Source organism: Herpailurus yagouaroundi, unplaced genomic scaffold (assembly GCF_014898765.1).
Source record: "Herpailurus yagouaroundi ecotype Mexico unplaced genomic scaffold, PumYag 213, whole genome shotgun sequence".
Classification (NCBI taxonomy): Eukaryota; Metazoa; Chordata; class Mammalia; order Carnivora; family Felidae; genus Herpailurus; species Herpailurus yagouaroundi.
In genome coordinates, this window is record NW_024412444.1 from 12,981,142 (window position 1) to 12,994,834 (window position 13,693).

The window sequence follows — 13,693 nt, forward strand, 5'->3', positions numbered from 1 at the left end:
TGCATACCCCCAGGGGTGGCATGCTGGAAAAGCCCTATTTGTCAGAGTTCAATTTTTTCCCCCCCCCCCCCCCCCCCGGCTATGTCTGTGCATTATTAGCAAGATAGCAAGTAGGCTTAGGTTGAGTTTGTGCTTCTGGAAGGAGCTGTCCACATCAGCACAGGACCAAAGGGGTCGTGAAAGGCTGAGCAAGTTGAACAGTGAGAGGGAACAGAATTGGAATCTCTTAGGATGACCAGTCCCACGTCTCCTGGACTTCCAGAAATTATGGAGGCATGGAAGAAGAATTTCTCCAAGAGCCTCATTTGATTTGTCAAAGAAACTGATATTCAACAAATCCAAAAGTGACCACTGTGAATTCTTAAACAACAAGCTCAGAGCGTGGCACGTGGCCATTTCTAAAAGAGTAGATGCCCTCCTCCCAAGTTAATGAAACGGAACCTTATTTTCCTTCTGACAACAACGGTTTCATTGATATCTCATGTTGCCCCAAGCCAGTCAAAACTGATAACAAAATAGTTGATTTTAAATTACATTCAGAGGGGCAGAGCCTTTTGCAAAGAGGGACCACTAGCAGCACTTTCTCCAGTGGACCAATTTTCTGTGCATATGCCTTTGCAACTGTCAGCTCAAAGCAAAGATTCTTCCTGGCTTGCCTGGAAGTCTTCTCCTTTCCCAGCCTATGACTTCGGTTCACATAACTTTACCTACTGTCAAAGGAGTGCAGCTGAAAAGAGTAAAGGGTATTTGACTGAAGAGTGATAGTAAGCTCAAAGGTGAGCAATTAGATTCTGGGTTTTGTACAATTCTGAGACAATTTATGCTCATCGTTTCTCAATCTAAACATCACAGAAAAATTGCAGATGCCCCTGAACCTTTTTATGGGCTACAGATTATCTCTAAAGAAAAAGAAAACACAAGCAGGGTTTTCTTTGTGGAACAATTCTCCCTTTATTCTCCAAGAACGGTGTAGGTATGATTAAATGTAACAGAGCTAGGTAAAATGGATACCACATTTGGAGCAAAGAACTGTATTTTCCTTCAGCCAATATTTTGGAAAAAATCTGATGTCAGTTTGGACAGTGATATTAAACCAATCCATACAAATTCAGTCAAAGGCAGCTGTGGAAATCTCATTTAAAAGCCAGTCATTTCGTGTGGAGGGCATCAAAGTGGGTATCAGCACATGGTGGTAACAAGCCAATCAGTTTGTGTATTTGAGTGGAATTTCAGAAGATAATTGTTTCATTTCCAGGTCGGTCTAGCTCACCACTTGACCTTGGACTAATTGCTTAATCTCTCTTGGCTTCGGGTTTTCTATCTCGAAAACGAGAATAATAATAACTTGCAGCTACCTATCTCATCCGGGTATTGAGTGGATTAATGGGGTCATATTTGTAAGGTCCTGGAAAATTCTCCAGAGAGAAAGTTCTGCCACTTTTTTTGTTTCTGGCTGGTAGTATTTTAGAGCCATAGATGGGAAGGATTGCATCGAACGGGGTCTCTGCTTCCTTCTAACTGAAGAACGGGCACCTTTTGAAAGCAGAACTTTTCATTACTGTAAAATCTCTGATCCTATTTTGTTGGTGCAACAATGTCGAACTCCTGTGGTAAGCCAGATTTCCTCCTCTGTCTAAACAGTCCATGGAACTCTGAGGAAGGCACTAGGATTTCATGATCACAGGGAATTACCCAGAATATTTCTGCTTCAATCAATACATAGATTGAACGGACTTGGGTTGAGTCCTGTCTCTGCCGATTTCTGGCCGGGGGACCCTAAGCAAATCTCTTGGCCCTCCTGTGATTCTGGGCCATTGGGTGCCCAACCTGTAGATAAAATGCTTAGCACAAGGTCTGACACATGGGCAGCTTTCAGGAAACACTACCTACATTCATAGTATGTGTAATAGTAACTGCGTGTACTTTCCAAAACATTCCACAAAGAATGACGACAAGATACAGTCCTCACCTAGCCCAAACAAGAGACTGGTTGGCCATGGCTATCCATTAACGGTATACTCATGTTGGGAGCACTTCAGATTTAGGAAAATGGCAAATCAAAAGGAAACAACACTGTGTCAGAGATTACTGCAAATTCCCATAGCATATTTTTCTGTTGTTACCCGCTCTAGCCCAGTCTCTTGACTTTCCAGGGGCAACACTGGATAACCAACATTTACTAAAAAGGAACTACATGCCAGGCATTGTGCTAACACTATGAATAGACTTTCTCATGTAATAGCCACAACAGTCCAAAAACGTAGGGACTGTTAATGATCCCTTTTACAGAGGGGGAAAGTGAGGCTCAGTGAGGCTAAGTTATCCAGTGGCACACAGCTATTAAATAGAGAAGCCAGATTTCAATCTTCACTCTCACTCCTGAGTCCTGTTTTAACTCAGTGATGTCTGGCAGAAAATAATGTGAGCCATGTACATAATTTTAAATTTGCTAGTAGCCGTATTTTTTAAAAAAGGAAAAAGAAGTAGGAGAAATTAATCTTAGAAATATGTGTTTAATCCAAAATATCCAAAAATACTACCATTTCAACCTAGTCAATATAGAGATTATTAATTAAAGACTTTACCATCTTTCTCTGTTTTCATACTAAGGCTTTCAAAGTCAGTTTATATTTTGCACTTACAGCCTGTCTTAATTTGGATGAGCCACATTTCAGGTGTTCAATGGTCACATCCGACTCGTGATCATTGTACCGGACAGTATAGCTCTAACCACTGGGCCATCATGCCTGAGTCTTAGGAGACTGTATTAACCAGATTTACCCAACTATATTAACCAAGGAAGAAAATCATAGATTTTCCAGTTTGAACAAAGGTAAAAAAAAAGGGGGGGGGGGGAGGTTTAGAAATGTAGCAGGAGTTTAACATGCTACTTTTTGTATTCTCTGTTCATCAGTTAATTCACCCTCAAAGAATAGCTCTTTTCTGGAACACCCTGCTATCTGACCTTTATTTTCATCATATATAATATGCATAATTATACAAGCTGGTGCAAGGAAGAAACCAGTAAGTGACTGACTGACTGAATATATTCACTTAGAAGATGGTCTCTTATGCAGGGAAGATATATAGGCTCTCTGAGGGTTAGAACTTTATCTAAATTTTGCCCACCTCAGTAGTCCTGCCTGTAGCACAGTGGCAGGTACACAGGAGGCTTGCAGAAAGCATTTTTGTGTGGAATATATTAATGAATCTACGTGGAGAAAGTAGGTATTTAAAATATTATTCCTAATGAACATAGGGAATCTAAATTCCTTTCTACACCCGCACATTTGGATTTTAAGACCCAAAATCAAACCCCAGTGGATTTAGCTTACTTAAACCAGTTAATTTATGTTTCCAAATGAAGTAGGATCAGAGAGACCAGAGAAATCAAGAGTCAACTTTAAAAGACAGTTGCTGATTTTCCCATTCATTGTCCCAAGTATGTCAAAGCCAGATGTCCTATAGATGTAGGTATAGGTCACAGGCTGCAGCATCCATCACTTAGCCACAGAGTGTTTTGTCTCTAAGAAAAGCCCCTCACGTACTCTCTTCCTGGCTTGGACCTCACTGGCTTATCTTCAAAGCGCTCCCAAGATTCCCACCTGGCTTATATATCGGTTCACCTCGTACTCCACGCCACCCATACGTTAATGGTGATTCCCCATGGTTTTTCTTAGCTGACAAGGGGCTCTGTCTCCAGGGAGCCTGAGGATGGTGTCAGGTCAAATCTCCTTTAGACTCTGGAGGGCTGATCCAAACCCAGCGGGGAATGGAACAGGTATTTGCTGTTTAAGTTGTAAAGCTGACCTTGCCTTTTGTGCTTAAATGTGAATTTCCCTAAAACAACCAAATAGTATTGTATTGTCAGAACCTTTTGAATTGCAAGTGATAAAACCCAACTCAAACTGATTTCATGAAGGATAGGTGAGGAGGGTAAAGTGGACCTCAGACACAGCTGGATCCAAGGGCTCCAACACGGTCAGGCTAATGTCTTACTTCTTCCTCCATTTCTGGGCTCTGCTTACTTCTAGGCTGTCTTCATTTTCCATGCCACTTAGGTCACATGGTACTTCCCAACCCCTCACCCAGAGACTACACTTACAGCCAACCAGGTTAGCAACCTCCGGGGGAGGTGGGTTCCCCTACTGCACTGCCGCCAAGACATGATCCCGACACCATCTCTCATTGGTCTAATCAGAGAAAAGTCATGTGACTCCATGTGTGGGTCACAGGTCCACACCTTGAATAAGAGGGTGGAGTCATCTGACCCAGAAGAAGAATATAGGTGAGTCTTCAAGGGAGAATTAGGTGTTCTTACCCAGGGAAGGAGGAATCAATGCTGGACAGGCAAAAGCTCTGAACAGCCAGACTGATGCCCTATCTCTGGACATAATCCTTTGTCTCCTTTCTTTAGTATTGAGCCTGCTTTTTTCCCTTGCTCTGTCTCCCACATACCTTATTGTGTAGCGTGAATAAGCATTACACTCCTCATCATTATTGCATGCGCCTGGATATCCTGCTTCGTTGTGAGCTCTTGAGGGCAGAGACCACGGCTCATTCATTTCTGCATAGCCAATGGTTAGCATAATTCCTGGCACACAGTAGATAATTGGGGAAAGTTCACCAAAAAAGGAAGAGAAAGATGAACAACCTGGGAATCAAACCCCTGGTTGGGGGACACTGTTCAAAGATACAGACATTGGTTCACGACCTGAGCAAAAACTCTCTACCATGGACGGTGACCTTTGGAAGCAAACTGAAGAATGTACCATTATGAAGTTGCTCAGAAAAAGAAGCAATCCAATTTTGGCCTTGTGAAAACTTCATCGCGTCTCTGGCAACATGCATTGATTACAATTTTGATGTAAACATGGGTGTGGGATATCCTGTAGGCTAATCCTCTGTAGACAAAGAGGAGAGAGCAGATACAATCTTTTCTCACTGCTCTCCTGGGAGAATGGTCTCAGCACCTTTTTTGCCTCATTTCCTTCTCTATCCCCGTCTTTCATCCTTCCCACCTCCCTCTTCCCCCTCTTCTTTCCTTCCATCCCTCTCCTCTGCTTTCCTCCCTCCTTCTTGCCTCTTCTTTTCCTAGCTCTACCCTCCGCTTTTGCCCTTAGGAATCAGGGCTTGAGTTTAAATCCTGGCTATGCATCCCAAGGCAAGTGATGTCACCTCTGCAAGCTTACTTCCCCATCTGTGACATCAGGATAACAGCCCTTACTCTTCAGGTCAAGTCCGATGATATTAGGTATTGTAAAATGCTCAGCACAAACGAGAGTGACTGCTTCAGGAGGGAAGTGGGGGCAGATTCCATTTCTGTGAGGTAGTCAAGAGTGTGGAAAAGAGACTTTTGGCTACAAGTTCACCCAGTTTCAAACCAGCCTCCTCAAACAGAGGCCAAAGTGCCTCTGCTAGGCTTCCTATCAGATGGCAATGTTTGGGAGCCCCAGCAATGACATGGCTACAGGGGGTGTCTCCAAAGGGTGACCCACTGGATCAGAATCAAGCCCTCTCTCCTGCTGGACCCCCTTGGGACTTCCAGGGTGGCCAACTAGCACAAAGAAGAATTCCTAATGTTGAACTTGGTTCTTAATCCTTTTAAGCCCTGTTCCAAACACACTCAGAAGCCACAGGCCCAATGACGTCACCTAAGTAGCAATAACATCCAGGATATGTTTACAAACACATTTTGGGGGTTTCCATCTCACCCATTCATTGGAGCCTTTGTTCTAGAACCTGTTAAGGTCTAGCACTTAGTAAGTGCTTAATAATTATCTGTTGACTGTACTGGACAAAGCAACATAATCTGGCACATACAATACCAATTTGATATGAATGAATGGGTATGCCATAAATGCTTGTTGAATGAATAATTGATGACCCACAGTAGACAATCCATGCATACATTTGAATGAGAAACCAACAGAGTGAATGAATGAATGAATGAATACCTTATCAGTCATGCCTGTGGCTATTACTTTCCGTATGTGTTAAACTGCTCTTTGATTTATTTTCTGTAGCTGTTATTTACTCCTGACAAACTGACCCTAAATGTATGATTTTTTTTTATTTTCTGTTGTTGAATTTTGAAATAGATACTGCTATCACTATGGATTGAATGCTGTTTTCAAATAGCAAAGAGATGTTTGAAAACATCCTCAAATTGAACATGCAGAACCAGGGAGGGATGGTGCTTGTGTACCCACTAATCTCTGTTATGACATATCTACATGACTGAGAGGATTTTGCTCCTGAGCTGAGAAGAACAGGGTTGTCCATGAGCAACACGTGAGTGGAGCCATCATGTTCCTGTATATACTCAGTAGATATATGTACAGGCTGGAATAGGTAAATTTAATCCTTTGCCATTATTCATTTCATGTCCCTGAATTCTGTGGTATTTCCAAGGAGTGACTGCTTTTCTTCTGGGTTAAGTAGAAATCTTTGCTTAAGTCAAAACCACTTACTTTAAATACATTCAGCGACATTGGGATCTTTTATGCCCTGGGAGTGTTTCTCATGTTTTTCAAAGTCAATGAATTGTCACTTGACCTTAATGGACACTTATAGATCACTGAATTAAGGATTAAACTGAGTAAGAAGCTTTTATCTGAAATTCGCTGATTTATTGAGACAGATTTGGGAAGTCATAACAGTGTCACTTTATTAAGCATTGAAGATTGTAACAGCAAAGTATACAAAATTAAAAGGACTTGGGATTTAATTCGGCTATTTAGAATTATTTGCAGTCTCTTTTAAGGAGGTTGAGAATATTTGCACAGAAGAAAAAAAATCATATTAGAGTCACTCCAGTTAAAATTCAGTAAGATGTGTAAGTGCTATGATCAGTCAGAACATTCTTGAAAAGTAAAAAAATGCCCTCAGCTTCCTAGATGGTTTGTGCATAGCTTGATGTCAGGAAGACCAAGTAATTGACCAAATGGTGAAACTCTTGTCTTTTTTTATTTCGATATTTTGCTATTATGTATGTCTTAAAATTTTTCTCCATCATTAGTTTGATATAAAAAATTATTACATAGCTGAAATTAACAAAGATGTTCATATTCTTTTTATTTATTTTTGAGACAGAGAGAGAGAGAGAGAGAGAGCACAAGTGGGGGAGGAACAGAGAGAGAGAGAGAGAGAGAGAGGAAGACACAGAATCTGAAGCAGGGTCCAGGTTCTGAGATGTCAGCACAGAGCCTGACGCAGGGCTTGAACTCACAAAACACAAGATCATGACCTGAGCTGGAGTTGAACCCTTAACCGAATGAGCTACACAGGTGCCCCTAGATTTTCATATTCTTAAGTAGTTTTGAGATGCCCTGATATACTTTTCTTCTTTGGGAAAAATTTATTTTAACACTCATCCAAATGTGCCCTCCTAGTAGGTGGTCATGAAAGGAAGACTCTTAAAAAAAAAAAAAAGAAGAAAGACTCTTCATTGCTTCTTATCTAGAAAGGATAGGTTTGATCTATATTAGACTCTAGTTAGAACCAAATCTGCTCATTATCTAGATGCTGTCTAATGAGATTTTATTTTTCTGCCAGTCAGCTTCACAGCATGTCTAAGTCCGAGAAATTTGAAAAATATTATACTTTTCTAGATTCCTCTTCCAGAGAAAGGAACTTGGCTGAAGAGCTTACACCCAGGAGTGTGGCTGGATAATGCGTTGTTTGGGAGCAAAAATAATAATGAAACTACTAAATCAGATTTCCAAATCCCAACACACAGATTTAGGCACGCAATATTGAAAATTGTGGACAATAAACAAATAAAATAAGGCAAAATAAAAATTCCAGCATTTTCTCCTATCTCTCAGATGAGAAAGTCAACTTCTTTCTATGTTACTAAATGGACTTGTATCCCCCCAGAAATGGTTAATGTGCGTTCTAAACCCAGTATCTAGATGCCCACTGGCCCACATAGAACACGGGATGGATAACAAGATTGAGCATCTCAGCTGTCTTTTATGAGAAAATGCCAGTTAAGAGAAAACTTTTCAAAAGAAACAGTATGACAAGAAGGGAGAGTAATAGAATACTGTCTTTCTTCAGAGGAAAACTATTTCTCTTATCAGACTCCTTCCACTTAAGGTAAGCCTTGTGTGGAGGAGGCCAGAGGAAAAAGTGTGGGCACATTTAGGGAACTAGGGGGACACCTTTCAAAAAACAGTTTTCCTTTCTTTATAGGTAGATAAATTATGGTGGTTAAGCCCCTGCTATTTAGAGTCAGATTACCAGGGTTCAAGCTCTTGCTTAGCAGTTATAGGGCTATGGGTATGATCATTCATTCATTCATTTATTCATTTATTCTGAGCACTTTCTCTGTGCCAGTTACTAGAGGTTATAGGTTTGAACAAGACAGACAAGATCCCTGCTCTCCTGGAGCTGACGTTCTAGTGAGGGGAGACAGAAAATAAATAAACATGCATGCAAAAGAAGTCAGAGAATTTTAGGTCAGGATGAAAGAAGAAAATCATACAGAGGATCATCGGCAGGGGGAGCAGGGGCTACGTTAAGTTAATATGCACGTTGAGGTGGCGACCTGAATAGTGTGAAGTACCCAGATCAGAGGAACAGCTTTTCAGGCAGAGGGAACAGCAAATGCAGAAGATGCATTCTGATGAGCCTTGCAGGCAGGTGGGGACTGGTTTTGACTTTATCCGATACACTGGCGAGTCCTTGAAGGACTTTAAACAGGGGAATGATATACTCTGAGTTGCCCTGGTGAGAGAGACCTCACGTCCTCACCCATGCTTCAGGGATAACACAGGAGGAACACCAGACCAAACTCGTTCCAGATAATGGGGAATTCACGGGACGCTGCTCCACATGAGGTCAGAATTTAAGGCGGATTGCCCAGTATGGATGCTGTGGTTCCTGATGGTAGTGGTAGAATGAGGGTGGAAAGTCAGGACTTCATAGTAAGCTGATTGACGAAGAAAGGACAAATCTTCCACAGGCCGGTTGGTGTGGCTGATTCTGCAGGTATTCATGTTTAGTGCTTATGGGAGTGAATCAGAAGCTTTCAGGAGAGACTCTTTCCACTGAAAGTAAGCTTTATATGGGAGAGGCCCAAGGAGAAAGTGTGGGCACACTTGGGGAACCAGGAAGACGCCTCTTAAAAACGAGTTTTGTCTCTATAGGTAGATGAAGTGTGGTCGTTAAGTCTCTGTTATTTAGAGTCAGATTGCCAGGGTTCATACCCTGGGCTTTGGACACTAAAACAGCTTGAGTTTATAGAAATTGCGACCTCTTTAAACCTTTCCTTTTCTCCATATCATGCAGATAATAATAGGATTTATCTCATGAAGTAATAAGGATAAAACATATCAATGAATATAAAGAGCTCAAACAGGCGGCATCTGGTGCATAGTAAGAGCTCAAACAATGTCCCCAGCAATTGTTACCATTATTCATTAGTCATTATTATCTTATCAGCCTCATACTTATTGGATTCTATCATGCAGACACTGCAGATAATCCTATAACTGCCTCTCACATTTCTCCTTTTTCTGGACCCCTCCCCCACCCCTCCTGAGGCAACTTTTTTGTCTCCGGATTTTACCCAGGGCCCCTGGGACAGACATTCCTAGTGTTGAAATAATCACAACAGCTATCTACAGGGGCCTTTGGAACATCAATTGTTAGAACATCTCTAATATATCCCATTCTACAGGGGAGGAAATTGAGGCGAAGGGGAAGTGACCACTCAGTCAGTGAGAGGCAGAGCTGGGATTCAGACTCAGGTTTGTTTGGCCCTGATGTCCCTTAAAATTAAAAGAAAAAAAAAAAAAAAAGCCGAAAGTATCCATTCAGACCCCCCCCCCTCCTCCCACCGCCCTCCTGTAAAGCACCATTGATGATAAAAATAAAGAGGGCTCTCAGTGAGGGGAACACAGTACAAGGAGAGCTTGAGTCAGGCCGGTGTCCAAAACTGTCCTCCAACCTCAAGGCGGTCCCTGTCCTCCGCAGCCCAGGGGCTGGTGGCATCACAATGCGACGGTATTACTTTGACTGTGGCCATGTGGTGGTGAGGAAGCCCCGACCACCTTCCGGCCTCTTTGTTCTGTTTAGTGCTCCATCTGTGGGCCCCTCGCAGGCAGCCCGGCTGGTCTTGACTCTGAGGCGAAGGAGTAAACATCTTGGGGTGCTTTATTAGTTTATTTCAGAAGATGGAGTCTGTTTGTCCCTGGGGCCCACCCCTCTTTTATGGCCTCCAGCCCTTCTTAACAAATTCTAGTGACTGGAGAGAAAACCCCTTTCTACAGTGGATCATTAAAACACCACCATAAACCCAGGGCCATAAAATATTATTTGCTGGGCATAAAAGGGGGGTCGATTTTCCCAGAATGACAACCCAGGCGCTGCTTTCTCCCACTCTGGGGAAGGCAGCACAGGGGATGCGATCGTTCGTAAATTCCTTATCTTGTGCTCCGTTTTGGTGAAATAACCCTGTTGGGAGAGCAGCCAAAACTATTGATTTATTTGTTCCACAGACTCAAAAGCATTTTTAATGAGTGGAGCATGGTGATGTCTTGCTATTGTGCCTGCAGATGACTCAATCTGAGTGCGCACACCCAAATGCACATGGGGTTTGCAAGGGGAAACAGGGAGTTCCACAAATTGGAGGTGGATTGAACAAGAACCTTTGAAGGTGGGGATGGAGAGGCATTGGTTTCCCTTCTTTCAACCGTCTGCTCACCCCCTAGGCAAGTCCACCAACACCCAGAAATGGACTGGCTCTTAGAACCGAGCCTGGTTTTCCAGAGAAGCACCCTGCGGACTGAAGGCTTAAAATGGATTTCCAGTTGGTTCCCTTTGACATCGTTCTCTGGAAATAACACTTTCATCCATTCATGCATTCGTTTGGTCATTCAACAAATATTTTTGGGCACCTGTTAGGTGCCAGGCACTGTTCTGAGCACCACCGTTCTAGCCATGGAAGATACTGTTACAGAGCTTCCAGCACCCTTGTGGGGTGTAGTCTCAGCACACACATCATTAGTATCTTCAGATGAAACTCACAATCCTGTATCTGAAGTCTTGGGGCCAGATTGGTGTGTCAGAAAATTTTGGAATTTTTTTGAATGATAAAATGGGGGCATATAATTATTTAATTTGCGGAAGGCCCCAGTGAAATCTGAGGAAGTACCCAATAACGCAGTGCTGTTCCCATTTCTTCAGTGAAAAGTGTGGCCATTCACTGTAACTGGAATAAATCAAGATTATAAACGGTCTTGTCGCATGAGGTCCAGTTCTGCTTTCTGAAGAGCAGGTATGGAGCATCTGGTAAGTGACCCATGCGGGGTACTCCATGACCCTCACCGTTCATTCTTGCCACGTCCCTGATTTTCTTTTTTTTCAACGTTTTTTTTGTTTTTTTTTTTTGGGACAGAGAGAGACAGAGCATGAACAGGGGAGGGGCAGAGAGAGAGGGAGACACAGAATCTGAAACAGGCTCCAGGCTCCGAGCCATCAGCCCAGAGCCCGACGCGGGGCTCGAACTCACGGACCGCGAGATCGTGACCTGGCTGAAGTCGGACGCTTAACCGACTGCGCCACCCAGGCGCCCCAGCCACGTCCCTGATTTTCAAGGTCATCCATTTCCTTTTCACTGCACCCCTGCCACAGGTCCTTATATTTCTCTGTGTTTTGTTCGTGTGTTTATATGTGTGTTTAAGGGGATTTTGAGGCACTGAAAGGCTAAATAGTTTGTGTGAGACTTGACAGCTAGAAAGTAGCCTAGGAGGGTTGCAACTTCAGAGTCTGCACTCAACCACTGCCTAACACTACTGTCCTCTAGAGGAAAGACAGCAAAGCAGGCAGTGAAAACTACCGGGGCTGTGTCTACACAAGCAAAGGCAACTGGAGAAAAGCAGGCAATAATCCAGATAATTGAGAATATAGCAAATTTTAGAAAAAGGTCTGTGTTAGATAGCCAGAGTTTCTGGACAGGCTGTAGGGGTAGAACAAGTTAGTAGCCTTTCTCTTGTAGCAGTAAGTTCATCTATGTGGACTCAGGGACACTCAGGCATGGAGTGGCTTCAGCACCCCAGGAGAGCTTCCTTCTTCAACAAGTCACTTCCTGCCACTTCCCAGTGCCTCCACATGTGAAGTGGATGGCTGAACTGGTGCCTCTGGGCATGGCTGGGTTGCCTGCCTCCTTTGGCCAGGAGACTCCCAAACTGCAGTTACCGGTTAAAACCCAGAAGGGAGAGGGGGAAATGGGGAGGGGAGCTGCCCAGGGGAGGTTTTCCAGGCACAGATCCCTCTTGTTTAGACTCTCCCCTGGAACTGGCACATCTCAGAACAGATGGAAAACTGGAAACCACCCATAGGTCATTGTTATGTGGTCAAGGCCTAAAGGTGAGGGGAAAGGGGACCCAGGAGATGAATGGGAGGTGTCTCAAGAGGAGCTTTGATGACCTTGGGCTCCCCCTCCTCAAGGCTTCCTGCACCCTTGGCTAAAGAAAGCAAGCCCAGAGGGAGAGAGGGCATCTCTTTCAGTTTGTGGGAAGCCCATACTGCCATTTTGCTGCCTAGCAAAAGGAGGCCAGCGCTGGGAAGGAGTCCCATCAGCTGAGAGGAGTAAGGGTCAGGAAGGGACCAGGCAGGGTGGGACAGCGTCTCTGGACCCTCTCCCAGCGCTACCTGGGGTGGTCAGCCAAGGGTGGGAATGGGGGATGGAAGGAACAAAACAAAACAGTCACCACCCAGAAGTACCCAGGCTATGGAGTTTTTGCTTTAAGGTCAAGTGCATGCTGCTGGTTGTCAGAAATTGAATCCGTGTGTGTGTGTGTGTGTGTGTGTGTGTGTGTGTGTGTGTGGTGTATCTTCTACCTCCTCGGGTGTCTAGAGGATGGGGAGGACTCAGAATAAGAATTGTGCTCCACTGTGAGGCATGGTTTGGTGGTGGCGCTCCTGGCATGCTGGACGTGGAGGGCACACATCCACCAACCCTGTCCGGGGTGGGGGGGACACCCACAGGTGTCTGCAAGTGTCTAGAAGCTCCAGTGCTTGGAACTCTGTTTTGCGGAACTTCGGCGGCTTCTCACCTGAGGGCACCCACCTAGATTCACCAGGCAGCACTACACCCCGCGTCTGGGTGCCCTGGGTCTCAGCCAGAGGCCCAATCGAACACCCCAGTGCCCAAATCTACTACACTGGAGCGACGCAGGATGTGTGCGTCTACCCTAGTCTCCAGCCCCGGGGCTTAGGGGACCCTCCCCCAGGGATAAGAATGGGGAGGAGGTCCTCCCAAAGGTTCTGTGCCGGGGCAGCAGGCCCCCTGCAGCCCCAGTGGGAGCGGCCTGGGACAGGCGAGCCAAGGGGTCCAGACCGGGAAGTTGGGGTTCAGCCTCCCAAGGGTCGGAGGCTTTGGAAGAGCGCAGACGGCCAGGAGGCGGGCAGGCAGAGGCTGCGGAATGAATCTCTCTCTTTCGGCAGATGCCTGGGGGATGGGGAGCCCAGGGAAGGGGGCTCGATCTGGGAGCGTATTCCGCCCCCCCTGCACCCCAGCCTTGGTACGGCTTTAAAATCCTGCGGAGTTTGTCATAGGCCGGTCTCACCACGCATGCGCAAAGGCGAAGTTGAGTTTTTTTTTTTCTTTCTTTTCTCCCCCCTTCCCTCTCTCTTTCCAGCCGCCTTTGGTTCTGCAACTTAAAAAAAAAAAAAAAAAAAA